Genomic DNA, 15,481 nt, shown 5'->3' with positions numbered 1-15,481 from the left:
TGATAGTTGTCATTATTACCTCTTATACCACTTATCCCAGTAATTCCTCAGCACTACATCCACCTTTAAGAAATAGAGAACAAGCCCTTAGCTCATTTAAGCCCACTAATAGAAAGTGATGGCTCATTTGCTTCACCAAATTCATCTTTCTTCATCTGACATCTGTCAGTAAAGGTGCACATGGCTGATCTAGGAGAAAATATGGCCCTATTCGGTGGGTTTAGCTACAATAATGGCTGACATCTGGCACAACGTCTTGAGAAACTGATCAGCAAATCTCAAGATGATGGTTAGAGAGATCAATTAGACCAGATAAGGGTCTTAATATGTGTTTACATTCCAGGTAAGGACTCTTTACAGCACAAGCCACATGTTCAGTGACCAACAAACTGCAGCAAGTCTGTGGAAAGACCCATATTTAAAAGGAACATGTTTCAAACTGCCTTAACCAATAAAGCATCTATAGACTTGCATGCAAAAGCCTGTTATGGAGAAAGCAGCAGCAGAGAAAAGGCGGTGGTACTAAGCTACCATGTGCATGCCTTTATGTGCCCTGAAACTCAAACACATGATGCAACTGGTCAGAAACACTGGGCTGGGAGAACAAATCCAATATCTTTTGACAGCCTGAGGGCTCCTCCAAGAAATGTTTGCCACAAAGATGCACTAGACGTACACCCCACATGACATTTACATACATATACACTCCCCTCCAGTTTATTAGAAACGCCAACCTTGAACTTTTGCTCACTGGCCACTTTATTAGAAACCCTTACCTTGTGTTTCCACTCACTGGCTACTTCATTAGAACCCCCTGCCTTGTACTTCCACTCTCTAGCTTGTACATTTTATTAGGCAATGTAATTTATGTCATTTATAATCAACTTTATGGAACTTTACTGAAGAATTAATGTTAATAAAAATATCTCTGTAGTAAAACATGTAGTAGAAAACACCAAAACATTGCAACAGTTAACACACTTTAAATGAAAAGAAAAGATTATTAGATTATTATGGTGGTAATATCATTTGTCTTAAGTTAATAAAGAAAGTAAATATTGCATACCCATTTTCGCAGGTTTGGACCATGTTTGGGTATCAGTTTGAGGATGGCTATGTCCATATATTATGCAGTATATAGTCTGAAAGTCTGTGTGAGTGTATTTCCATAAGAAACAAGTGAGCGTAACATTAGAGGCATGCCAAATGTGATGAATGCATTTCCTGAATTGCTTTATTCTTGCAGTCTTGGGGTATTATAGCGAGTACTTCAGACGAGTCCAACAAGTTTGTGTAATTGGGTCACTGTCAGCACTCACTGCATTCCCATCCATCTCGTCTCTAAAGGTGGGGAAGGAGAAAGGAGAGAAAAAAAAAAAGGAATGAGGTGGAATAATCAAGCAGGATCATGAAACAGCATATGTTTCATGGCTGTCACAATAAGTATGTTTTCCAGAAGACATTCACAATTTGTGTGCAATACAACGCAAATGCATCATCTCTTTTTCTTTTTTGTGCTGTTGTTGTTTCCATGAAATCTGACCTTTAGTGTTGAAAAGGCTTCACACATTGATTATACTTTTTCTTCATGGGAAAGGGTGCTTGACCTGTTTCCATCTGCATTTTTATGTAATAATAATAATAATAGAAGAAAACATGGCAGGGGAATTGGCAATACTAAAGTGTGTCTGTGTGTGTGTGTGGGTGTATTTGAGTAATACCCTGTAATGGACTGGTGTCCTGTCCGGGGGTATTCCTGCCTTGGGCCTACTAATAATTCTGGGTAGGCTCCAGATCCACCTCAACTCTGACCAGGAAAAAACAGATAAGAAGATGAATGAAAGAAAAATAATAATAAGAAGAAGAAGAAGAAGAAGAAGAAGAAGAGGATGAGGAGGAGGATGAAGGAGAAAAATACAACAAAAGAATCTACATTAAAAATAAAATTACAGCTGCTTATAATGTGTATCAACTTCCCTGACATCCACATACACTTTTTATTTACTTTTTTTTGTTTTATTTATTTTTTATTTTATCATTTTCTATCAGATCAACAAAACAGAACCCATTTCTCCCCTACTGAAATAGTTTTCCTTATCTTACTACAAATGTAACAAATTAGCCCAAACGCCTCTTTTTTATTTCAGAGCGTATTATATCACCCACAGAAACGTGGAACAGTGGAGCATACACCTAACATCTGTATTGCATCTGAACATCAGTTTTAAAAGCATAAAATATTAGCACAAATTCTACATTAGCCAAAACACCTGCACTTTGCCTACCCACAAATGTAAGAAACAGAGCTTTTAAAAGCCTGCAGTTGGCTAAGTTAGCTAGGCTAGCTACAGACAGATGAAGTAAACTAGATTAGCTATCTATCTATTGAGCTTATTAACAACTAGCAGTACTGATAGAGGAAACAACACAAATCAATCTGCTTTGTTAGTAATATGATGAAATTAAACTGCATGGGCAAGAACAAGTTTTAAGAACTTGCACTAAAAATGCACAAAAAGTGTAGAACGCGTACCTGACGCAAAGAAATCGCACAAACCGCAGAAAAAAGGGTTAAAATACACAAATAGCTTAAAATACACCCCAGATACATGAGAATGCATCACAGGCATGACAATTTTCAAGAACTTGCACTAAAAATGCACAAAAAGTGTAGAACGTGTACCTGACGCAAAACATCGCACAAAACGCATAAAACGCTTAAAATACACCCCAGATACATGAAAATGCATCACAGGCATTAAAATTTCCAAGAACTTGCACAAAAAATGCACAAAAAGTGTAGAACGCGTACCTGATGCAAAAAACACACAAAACTATCTATCTATCTATTGAGCTTATTAACAACTAGGGTTACTAGCGTTACTGATAGAGGAAACAACACAAATCAATCGGCTTTGTTAGTAATATGAAGAAATTAAACTGCATGGGCAAAGGTTTTGGGATTTCCTGTGTTTGGAGTAACTGCTGGAGTAACCATCTCTACTGTCCAGGTAAGATTTTCTACTACAACAAGATCAATAGTAAGGTAGTGATAGTGACCCCACCTCACCGCCAACTCATCCCAGCCGAATGCATTCATTAGTAGGGGTGTCCACCAACATTTTGACATGTAAATCTTAACTAGCACGCTAACAGTCAGGTGATGTTGTTAGTTGAAAGAGCTTGTCTAGCTAGTTTTTCCATATCTGCTGTCTGCATTTGAATATATGAGTGATGTTAGAAACGTGTCGAGTGGGGTATTCTGAAATACTCAATTGACACTTAGCATCAACGTCTGACTCTTGTGATCTGAAAATCACCTAGTAAAGATACAGTGTGTTTATGTTAAGCCTTTTCAAACACAGCTCCTGCATCCAGATATTCCTAAATCTTATTTCCCAAACTATTGTTCAATTGTTTTATTCAGGCTTCTGTGGCAGTGGAGCAGAGTAGGTAGAACCCTTATCGACTACACTGCATTTACTGCTTTAAAAATCATTTCACAGACACAAAGCTGAGTGCCCCAGTCTTTTAGAGTTCAGAGAAATAAAAGCAGTGAGTTACGTGAGTTTTGTTTAGTACTTAAACACAGCAGACAGAAAAAACATGGGTTAAAATCACAGCCAGATATAGAGGGCCAACTGTGTGCTGTCCTTCTCTGGGGGGCAAACTGTTTTTTAGCTGTTACTCAATACCCAAAGCAATTGAAAGTTGTGAGTGACATGTGACACTAGACACATGTATTGTATTTGCACACACAAAGTGTACTAAATTATCTTGTTATCTTAGGCCCAGGGCTTCAAGATCCAAATATATTCAAATCAACACAGTTGCACTATTCTTTTCAAATGATCTGTTGTTTTGTTAAAAATCAGTTTTCCATTGCAGAGGTGAAGCCACATAGGGGGCCAAGGTGACACTGACTATGCCTGAAGTCTGCTTGGCCACCCTGTATGCCATCCCAGACTGTCATGTAATTGGCCCATTACTTGCTTCCACTCGCTGTAGGAGTATGACCGTCTCAGCACAATGAACATTCTGCTGATATCTAAAAATCTGCATCAAGGCCTGAGCAGTTTTTGTGTGGTCTCATTGTGATAACATGAAGAGACTCAAGCCTTAAAACAAGGTATTATCTCATGATGGGGAGAGAGGGGTCATGCAGACTGCTAAAATGCAATAGGTTCTTAGGGATTTTTTACTTGACCTCTAAGTAGTCAATATCGGTCTGGACTGGTTGAACCCAGCTTGACTAAGACCTCAGAACATTGAAAAACAATCCAATCCATGATGTTTGATGATCACAGCTTATGACTGTCAGTCTCAGGAAGACCAATATTGAACTGCTGGTATGCAGGTAAATTTAGCTACTGAGGAGGCCTCATAGCTTAACTCCCTGAATAAAACTGATTGAACAACAGGTTACATGCTATATTTAAAATATTAACACTGAAAACGTAAAGAAATGCATTGCTGCACGCTACAATGTGCTGGTGGGCTATAACAGACTGCTTCTGCTGTGGGGGTTAATAAATGACTATGGTATAGCATTTTCTGCTTGTGAAGCACTATGGCTTCATTCACAGCAGAAGGTGGAGAGGAAAGGTCTTGTCTGATTCTGGAAAAAAGCTGGTGGTTCTGTTAAGGGAACCGCCCCAGAAACCCGCGGGTGCAGACTGCTCTTTTGTTCTGCTTCAGTGAGGGCTTTCTGGGTAAATCTGATCAAAGTTTTCAGTGATCATCAGAAAGTTCGCTGTGAGCCAGGTGGCACAGCGAGGGGGTTTCTGGAGCGTTCCCTCGTAGGCGTCTCCTGCAGCTCCACCGAGACTGAAAGGTCAGCATTTGAGAGTTGTGTAAATCTATCATTAGACTGCCCTCAGGGCAACAGCATGGAGGAGCTGGCTCACACACTGACTCACACACACACACCTCACGCACTGCCAAAGAATATAAGAATATGAGAGAGGGAGGGTGAAAGACACTCATACATCATAGACCTACATGCAAATTGAAAACATCTTTCTCTCTCTCTCTCTCTCTCTCTCTCTCTCTCTTACTCTCTCCCATATAAATATCTCTCAAAAAACACACATGACACACACAAAGTTAAATAACCCTTGAATTCTTTACATAGGGTCATAGTTGGAGCTTTAATGTTTAATATTCTTCATTACTTAATTACAGTAAAGTGGATGCATAGAGGGTAACACTTTTTTTAATCAAAATGAGCTTCACTTTATGACAGCACTTAAAGTTTTTGTTGCTTATTGGGAGCCAAAGGCATATTTTGCCTCCTTGGCAAAAAAACAGCATACTGCTTTTCCCCCCATCCTTTGAAAATGCCAGCTGAGCTTTACTTTCTGTAAACGTTTCCTGATAAACGAACACATACAAATGGTCCTACATGACCTGAAATAAAACATACATACTACATTAACTACATTAGAAAGAAATTCTGTAAATTTGATTAATCACCAAATTATATAAATCCTCAAACATCCAGTGGTTATTAACTGTGCAGTCAAATGTGCTGAACTGTCAGTTTGGTTCACGCATTGTTGCTGAAAGTATATTTTCATCACTGACTCCCAGCTTCAGGTTGACCTTCAGTGTGGATTTTTCATTAGGAATAAAATGTTTTTGCTCATGAATCACTAGTCACTGTGATGAATGTCACAGAATATTCACAGAATAACTTATGAGAATTAGTCCATAATGTTTTAATGTTTCATGTTGCACTGGCTTGAATTAAAATGTGCCTTCATAGGTGTTACACTGTATCGTTGGAGTAACATGAGGTATTTCATCAGTTTCAACTCCACCAATGTCGAAATGTATATTTCATAGAAGTTTACTGCATCGAATTTTTGATTTTATTGAACAACAAATGTTTTAAGAATTTCAGTATTCAGGTGCTTTATGTGTTAGTCTCATTTATTTTGAACTGTGCAGTCAATAAAGGAATGGTACAAGCAGAAAAGTGTTTCACCATGTTCAGCTTTCCATGATATTGCGTCAGCGTCAGTTCAAAAAGAAGCTGTTGGCCGACTTAATGTGTCTCGGAGGAAGCTGGCCTTCACCTTCACAGCACTGGTAGCATCATGCGGAAAAGGGGCAGTCCAAGCTAGTGGGGTGGAATTGTACATGGCTAATTTGGAAATTTGGATGGGAAATGAAGGATTTTATTTTCTATATACCAATCATCATTATCAAAGTGTTGTTTGTGCATATGTGACACCAGTTACAGATAAATATTTCACTGGAAATGTTACATTCTGGTCATCTAAATTAGAAAGCCCCCCCCCCTGCACTGAGAATCACAAGGCCATAAATAATGTTGGCCAACTACTGGATGGCCTACTAACCCCACCCTCTCCCCCAAACCTCATTTCTAATTAGTTGTGGCTGTTAATGTGTATTTTCAGAAACGGTTATGTTTGAATAGAATCTTACATTTGCCTTTTAAACATGATGAGCCCAGTGTCTATAAACCCAGTGTCTATAAACAATGATTAAAATTAATGCTGTATGGAAACTAAGAGCAGATATTGAGTATATTGAGTTTCTGAGTCACTTATAAAGCAAAAAGCAAAAGCAGCATAGCCTCTTACTAGTATAGTTGCTATTTTAATGGGTATGTGAGATGGCACAGTAGTTATTTGTGCATTCACATTTTGGCTCTGCAGTTGTGGCTTCAAGCCCAGCAGACTGGTTGAAGGGCCATTATAACAGTACCAGTCTCAGTAGAGGGCCTCTACTGGCAATTGTGTTGTGTGTACCATGCTTTGTTTGGATGAGAGGTGGAGTAAGGGAAGGAGTAAAAAGCTTTTACCACTAGAGCTCAAAGTTTACCTATTGCACCTTTCATGGATGTGAATAAAGAATATGAATGATGATAAGCCTACTTACTTATAAGGTTTGCATTATTGTCATAACATCCTACAGTCCTAGAGTCAATAAATCATATGTTGTACCTGTCATTTGGAGATGTTGACTTCTCCCAAAGTTTACAAAACTGAGAGTACAGTGCACATTTTACTCAAGAATTGGAGAGAGAGCATTCCATAATTCAGTGGTGCTGAAAGTGTCCAAAGTGTCTTGTTAGGCTGCCAATTAATGCATTTATTAAGTGTTTTAGGTTACAAGTGGTTACTACCCTAATCTAAGAGGAAATCCACCTGTGTCACTGTCTAAAGTCAAGTGGTTTTTACACTACCATGGAGTGAGAGGCTGCTGTGCGAGAAAGACGCCCCCTGCTCAAAAACTGACACTTTCAAGCTCAACTTAAGTTTGTGGATGAGGCAGGGATATTTAGAGGACTAAATGTGAGGTAAGGCATTCAACCTCAAGGTCACTGTACCAGCTGTTAAGCATGATGGTGTTAGTAACATGCTCTGGAGCTGTTTTGGAACTGGACCATGCACAAATTGCTAATGGTGTAGGACTACCTTAGCATTTGTAAACATAACCATTAGCTGGACACAATTGGGTGTTCCAACAGGACACTGAGCCCAAACACACATCAGAGGTGGTTGTGGAATGGATAAAGTGGCTAAATATTCATCCAAGGACATTTAAACAAATATTGAGTGTACAGTATGAAGAATTCTGGCAATTTCAGAAACTTGTGTATCGAATTCTTGTTTTTTTTCTCTTACGAATGTGTGTTGTAACTCAAACTTTCTGCCCCAGAAAAAGTTCAGTTCTAAGAGATTATTAAAAGCTCAGTGTTGCCACAATGCCCATAATGAGTGAACGGTAAATGTCTGACTACAACTGTATGCAAATAAAATAGTTTATTATTTAAACCCTTGTTTCCATAGTAATGTAAGAATAAAAAATGAAGTGACCCAAATCTTTTAAGCAGTTCTTCAGACAGTGCTTCCAAACACAAACACATACACACACAGAGTCATTGTGCCTGTTGATGCAAGAGCATTTGTAAGTATTTTTAGGTGATTACTTAGTTTCTACCTCTCCGACTGCAGCACTCTTCAGCATTCTTTTGATAGACAGTCCATCAAATAACTAACACCACTTCTTCTCCTTAGTAAGTGTGTCCCCTTCCACTCCATACGCTGCACATTTTAATGCTGTACACGGAAATGGACAGTGCAAGGTCAGCAAGACTACGACCACAAACATCTGTCTTAAGGTAAAGCACTAATGGATTCGCAGGCACAATCTTCCAGGGTAGTAATCCTTATGAGCCCCTTCATTAAGCTGACCAGTTTTGTATAGCTCCTATTTTTCTAGGCATACTTGGGTACAACAGGGTCATTAATAGTGAATCGTGAAGGTACACTACATCCACTTTAATGGATGTAGTGAATTTTAAAAAAAAACTTATATTATATATAATATTGAGTATATCTGCATTAGTATGTTACAGATATGTTGATATTGATACAGTTAGAATACATGTTTAATTCCTGAGTGTGTGTGTATGTATGTATGTATGTATGTATATATATATATATATGTATGTATATATATATATATATATATATATATATATATATATATATATATATATATATATGTATGTATTATACTATATATCATCTTTAATGGTAGAGAGTGTCTTGGTGTGCTAGGCCAGACCAAGATGGGACGAACACTTGCAGAGATAATCTTAAAGCAAGCATATTTATTAACAAACCAAGGATAAACAAAAGGGCAAAACAAGGCAAACAAAGCAGCAACTAAGGGGTACAAACACAAACACATCACAAACGTGGCAAACAAGAGGGCGAACCAAGAACGAACCTGGGACTGGGGATTGAGCTGGCGAGAGTGGCTAGCACTAGGGAGAAACCAAATAGTGACCAGAAAGGAATCCTGCAGGCAGAGCCTGGGCTAAACAGGGGTTAACGTAAACTGTGCTCGAACAGCGCTACAATGACTAAGGGGGGAGAGCTGGGGGACCAGCAACTGAGCTACAACGGCTAGGCTGACCAAACCTGGAACTGCAGCGTGCTGCCGTGAGCGAGGGTCGCCTAGCTGGGACTTGGGTAGCCAGAGAATCGGACCAAAACACACATGAATGTAGACGAACTGAACCAAACACACAAGAACATAAATGAACATGAACCGAGTCAGTGAATTAAGTGGGCAGCGGCTTGAGCTCGGGAGAGGGCGCGATAATGAGGGCCTAATAGAGAGCATGTTCACTGTGATCATCTTTGTGCTGAGATGCTTTTGGGATGCTTTGTCTGATCCTCATCCAATAATGTGCCTAAAATAATAACACAAAAATTATGATCATTCATGTCTTCATTGAGAACAATCACAAAAACCTCATAGTGCTAGTGGATAAATTATGTAATGATCTCAAAAAAGCTAATTGGAGTAACCAATTGGAGCTACTTTGACTGATAAAAAACTTTTTGCTCCGCAAAAGAAGAATACGCGAATACACGCCAACAAGAGCTTTCAGAGGATCTACGACCAAAACCTGTTGAATCAACTAAAGCTGGAAAGGGTTACAAAGTGATTTAAAAGACTTTAGAAATTCACCAGTCTACAGTGAGGAAAACAATGTACAAATGGAGACATTTTGGGAATGTGGCTACTCTGCAAAGAAGTGTGTTCTCAGTCAAAATGACCCCAAGAACACAACAGAGACTCATCAATAAGGTGAAGAAACAACCCTGAGTGACAGCCAAAGATTTGAAGGTGTTATTGATACAGACTAACATCTGTATTTATGAGTCTGTAAAACCTTGAACAAGCAGGGCGTCAATGCAGGGCACCACGGAGGAAGCGACTGCTTAGCTTAAAGAACATTGCTGCATGCCTGTAGTTTGCAAAAAAGCACAGTGACATTCCACATCGATACTGGCAAAATGTTTTGTGGACAGATAAAACTAAGATTGAAATATTTGGAAAAAACACCTGGCATAAAAAGGGCACTGCACACCACCATGAAAACATCATCCCAACCGTAAAGTATGGTGGAGGGAACATCATAATTGGACCTGCTTTGCTGGACCAGGGCCTGGCCAGCTTATCATTGAGGGGAAGAATTGCCAAGTGTATTCTACAGGATAATGTGAGAGTATTTGTACATCAGCTGAAACGCTGTAGAAGTTGGGTGTTGCAACAGGACAATGACCCAAAACATTGGAGCAAGTCCACAACAGAATGGCTTATGAAAAACAAAATCCACCTTGACAAAGTCAAAGCCCAGATCTCAACCCTACAGAAATGTTATGAATTGACTTAAAGAAAGCTGTACACATGAGGCATCCAAGGATCATGACCGACCTAAAGCAGTTCTGCCAGGAGGAATGAGCTAAAAATCCTCCTGAACGATTTGCAGGTCTGATCCACAGCTACAGAAAGCACCTGGTTGAGTTTGTTGATATGGATGAGGATCATTTTATGACAAATGCAGAACATAAAATTCCAAAGGGTTCACATACTTTTTCTTGCCACTGTATATGAAAGGCATTACAGTGGCACCACCACAAATGAGTTAATGTGTTAATTGAACAGTTTACACAGGGTCACCTAATTAACACTAACATCACTTGAAGTGTAAAATACCTCCACTGTAACAGTCTCTCAGAGCTGAAGGTTAAGTCATTAAAAGGTCTAAGCAGCTCGTAATTAGCACTGTGGTGAAGGTGAAGGAACACCAACGCAAACTAATAAAAGATCACATTAATATCACGCATAAAAATGACACAGAACTGATGATACATAAATATTAGTGATGACTGGATGGTGAACTTGTTAAAATGCAAACAAGTCAATCTTTTATTCAACCTTCAAACAACTTCATGACCAGAAGGAATCATTTGAACTCATTTGCTTGTTGGTATTTGCAAATAAAAAATAATATCAAATATGTTTAAAAAACATTAATATTATGCTTTCATCAAATGCTTGCAAGGACACTTTGATCACAGAAAATATAGTGTAGTACATTTTCATAAATACTTTTGTACGATGTGCACATTTTTGCAGTGTTTTTAAAGAAATGTACTACAGCAATTGACTTAAGTATACAGTAATCCCAAATTAATGAAGTTTGTTGTAGTAAAACTGGATAGATCCTACTTATTATTTAACTGTTTTCAGTTAGGTAAACATTTGTGATCATTGTACAGATCTTTGAGCTCAGTCAATTTAGTTTATTTGGTCCACATTGGCAAGTGGACAGCAATTGGCCCATGCAAGCTTACAAACAGCACACACAAAAAATAAACTTTGGATTTAATAATTTCTCTCATATTGATGTTCTCAACAATCCATTGTCAGCGGTGCTGCTTCAGCAATATACATTGGGTTTGTGTATGCAATACAAACTATCCATTGTATCCATTGTGTTTGGACCAGGGCCTGGCCAGCTTATCATTGAGGGGAAGAATTGCCAAGTGTATTCTACAGGATAATGTGAGAGTATTTGTACATCAGCTGAAACGCTGTAGAAGTTGGGTGTTGCAACAGGACAATGACCCAAAACATTGGAGCAAGTCCACAACAGAATGGCTTATGAAAAACAAAATCCACCTTGACAAAGTCAAAGCCCAGATCTCAACCCTACAGAAATGTTATGAATTGACTTAAAGAAAGCTGTACACATGAGGCATCCAAGGATCATGACCGACCTAAAGCAGTTCTGCCAGGAGGAATGAGCTAAAAATCCTCCTGAACGATTTGCAGGTCTGATCCACAGCTACAGAAAGCACCTGGTTGAGTTTGTTGATATGGATGAGGATCATTTTATGACAAATGCAGAACATAAAATTCCAAAGGGTTCACATACTTTTTCTTGCCACTGTATATGAAAGGCATTACAGTGGCACCACCACAAATGAGTTAATGTGTTAATTGAACAGTTTACACAGGGTCACCTAATTAACACTAACATCACTTGAAGTGTAAAATACCTCCACTGTAACAGTCTCTCAGAGCTGAAGGTTAAGTCATTAAAAGGTCTAAGCAGCTCGTAATTAGCACTGTGGTGAAGGTGAAGGAACACCAACGCAAACTAATAAAAGATCACATTAATATCACGCATAAAAATGACACAGAACTGATGATACATAAATATTAGTGATGACTGGATGGTGAACTTGTTAAAATGCAAACAAGTCAATCTTTTATTCAACCTTCAAACAACTTCATGACCAGAAGGAATCATTTGAACTCATTTGCTTGTTGGTATTTGCAAATAAAAAATAATATCAAATATGTTTAAAAAACATTAATATTATGCTTTCATCAAATGCTTGCAAGGACACTTTGATCACAGAAAATATAGTGTAGTACATTTTCATAAATACTTTTGTACGATGTGCACATTTTTGCAGTGTTTTTAAAGAAATGTACTACAGCAATTGACTTAAGTATACAGTAATCCCAAATTAATGAAGTTTGTTGTAGTAAAACTGGATAGATCCTACTTATTATTTAACTGTTTTCAGTTAGGTAAACATTTGTGATCATTGTACAGATCTTTGAGCTCAGTCAATTTAGTTTATTTGGTCCACATTGGCAAGTGGACAGCAATTGGCCCATGCAAGCTTACAAACAGCACACACAAAAAATAAACTTTGGATTTAATAATTTCTCTCATATTGATGTTCTCAACAATCCATTGTCAGCGGTGCTGCTTCAGCAATATACATTGGGTTTGTGTATGCAATACAAACTATCCATTGTCTATACACTATAAACTGCAAATTTCCATTTGGCTCTTGGCGCCACCACAGTGTTGAATGCTTTAAAAGCAAGTTACTGTTGTCTTGGGTGCTGAGTGTGGCTTCATGTTGGCTCAATGTGAAGGACTGGAAACAGGACTGACAGTCTTAACCACAATATATTTAATTGTATTTTTTGTTCATTTCTGATAAACTCAGTGTAATAGTAATGTAATTCTAATACTTATTAAAAGTCTACTAAACATGTTTTTGGTGAAGTGTACATTTAAAAACATATGCGGTACTTTAGTATGGTTGCTGATCTTCAATCACACACAGTTAAAGTTATGCTTTTTTTATTTTTGTACAAAATTAGTGCACTGGGCACTGGCTAAAAGTATACTTTAGTGCACTGTAGCATAATCAAGTTAAGTATACTTGAGTCTATTTTTCACAAGGGAAAATAGAATTAAAAAGGCAATAAAAATATAGTTACACACTCTAAGCAAAGATGTCTCTACATAGAGCTGATAAAGGATTTCTTTTGCAGCATGACAATAGTGAAACCTTTTTTGGTGCCATAAAAACCTCTTTTTAAACGGTCTTCAAGCAAAAAACCCTTTATGCATTTAAATGGAGTTTTCCTATTCTAGGAGTATGATATAGTGAAGTATAGGGCCCTATTTTAGCGATCTTTAGGCGAGCCGACTGTTGACATCTGCCTAGGTTGTTTTCGGTCAGTGGCGCACCTGTGTTTTCTGTTACCATGAAAGCAATGCGCCCGAAATTTACCTTAACACACCTCATTTTGAGACCACCACACCCATCAGTCTAGATATATTTGCAAGCACTGCAGGAGGAAAGCCTGAAAATAGACTGTTGGGGGAGTGTAAGATAGGGTCCATAGTCTTCTAACTTCCAAAGGAGGCAATTAAACCGGAAAAAAAGGTGTTCTTCAAAGTAAATCAAAGTAAAAAGAAACGTTTAAAATCTCTATCAAATGAATCATTGAGAGTAGTAGTTGAGGCATTGAGGCACTTGGCACTTGAAAACTTGAGGCATCGAGGCACGTGCAAGCACAACAAACATGGTGAAGCAGATATTGGAGAAAAGATGTGTGAATATTGACAGAGGTTCCTGCTTACCAATGCTAAAGTGGAGTTTGGAGCTTCTGAGTCGATATTTGCAGCAGCTTTGTCTTCTGTGCTGGTGATGGTCACTCACATTATGTAGGAACCCATGAAGTAGAATGGAGCTGCAGGGCCTTAGGTCTGAAAATGGCGTATAATTTCTCATTAATGTAGTAACACCAAGGAATGTAATAAAATTAACTTAACGTAGCCATACATGTAATAAAACTTTATAATTTAATTATTATCATATCTTATCAAATTACGTTGAATGTATTACATTTTCAGGTTGGTCATTTGTAATACCTAATTACATTATTGGCGTTTTTGCAATTTCTTAAGCTCCAATTTGATATGTGATGGACACTTCTCACATTTATTTCCATAAGCCAGTGGAACAGTGGCCTCTGGCTGTGTGCTGCAATGTACAGCAATTCCACAGTTTTGCAATTTGTATAGTGCTCTCTATGGTCTAAGGTAACCAAGAAAATAGTTTGTTCTTTTCAGATCTGAGCCAGTTTTATATGTGATTCTAGAGCGGATAAATTTCTAACTCCTTAATGAGAATGTTCAGATTGGATTTTGTGCGCTTGTCTTTCTCTGTGCATGCACCATACCTTGGGTGTCCGTCTCGCTCTAATAACGGTAACAGCTGAGCGCTGTTTGGAGCAAATTTTCTTCGCGACAGGTTTTGCTGAGTCTCAAATGGCTCCCTATTCCCCAACATATTGCACTACAGAGATTCCAAAAAATAGGGGCTTCTGTACTAAAACGTTAAATGTTTTGCAACAAAAGGCCATATGGGATTTAATCCACACACAGATCTTTACACAATGTTTGAACAAAAGTATTTGAACACCTGCTCATTCATTGTTCCTTCCCAAATCAAGAGTATTAAAAGGGGTGTCCACAAACATTCGGACATATAGTGTATGTTGCACTAGAAAAGGAACTGAATTTGGGATTCATCCATATGTATTACTTACTTATTAAGCGCAAGGTTTCAGGCTGAAATGAAATTGAATAATGAGACTTGCAATGTGTATTCCAAAACACAATATTTACATTAATCAACTCAAATAAACATGTCAGTTGTCAGAATGTGCTGTTGGTCAGTACATTAAGTGATACTCTGTGTAGTTTAGAAGAACACAGTCAGAAGAACAGAGGTTTGGTTGCTGATCTTCTCTTTGAACTTCAGTCACTGTCCACTAGTCCACTAGCAGCTCATCTGATTTACTGATGGATTTAATGATGGACTGATTCGATAAAGCAGGTTTTGGATGGGAACTGTCCTTCTGCTATAATTCTATATGACTTCTGCATAATATTGTGTATGTTTTCAGTTGATGTTTTCTTGTTCAGGGGAAAGTATAAACATTATTAATCCTGGTAACTGATCAAGTGGTATTATTAGGGATTAAGTGGAAAGTGCTGCAATATACAGCATGAAAAAAGGGGAATGAATCAGGTAAATGAACTGAAATCTTTTTTACCCAGCTGGATATGCATATTGTATTTTTTTTCATGGACAAAATACATAATATTGAATAACTACATAAATACATTATCATTGTTGTGGAATATTTCACATACTTTTGTGTAAATATCCCAGCCAAGTTCAGCGGGCTGCTGATGCTTTGAGAACCTGAGGACTGGAGCATTTTCTAGTAAAGCAAGCCAGAGAGGCTTTTAACA

This window comes from Salminus brasiliensis, chromosome 1, assembly GCF_030463535.1.
Source record: "Salminus brasiliensis chromosome 1, fSalBra1.hap2, whole genome shotgun sequence".
NCBI lineage: Eukaryota > Metazoa > Chordata > Actinopteri > Characiformes > Bryconidae > Salminus > Salminus brasiliensis.
Note: the sequence above shows the minus strand (reverse complement) of the source record.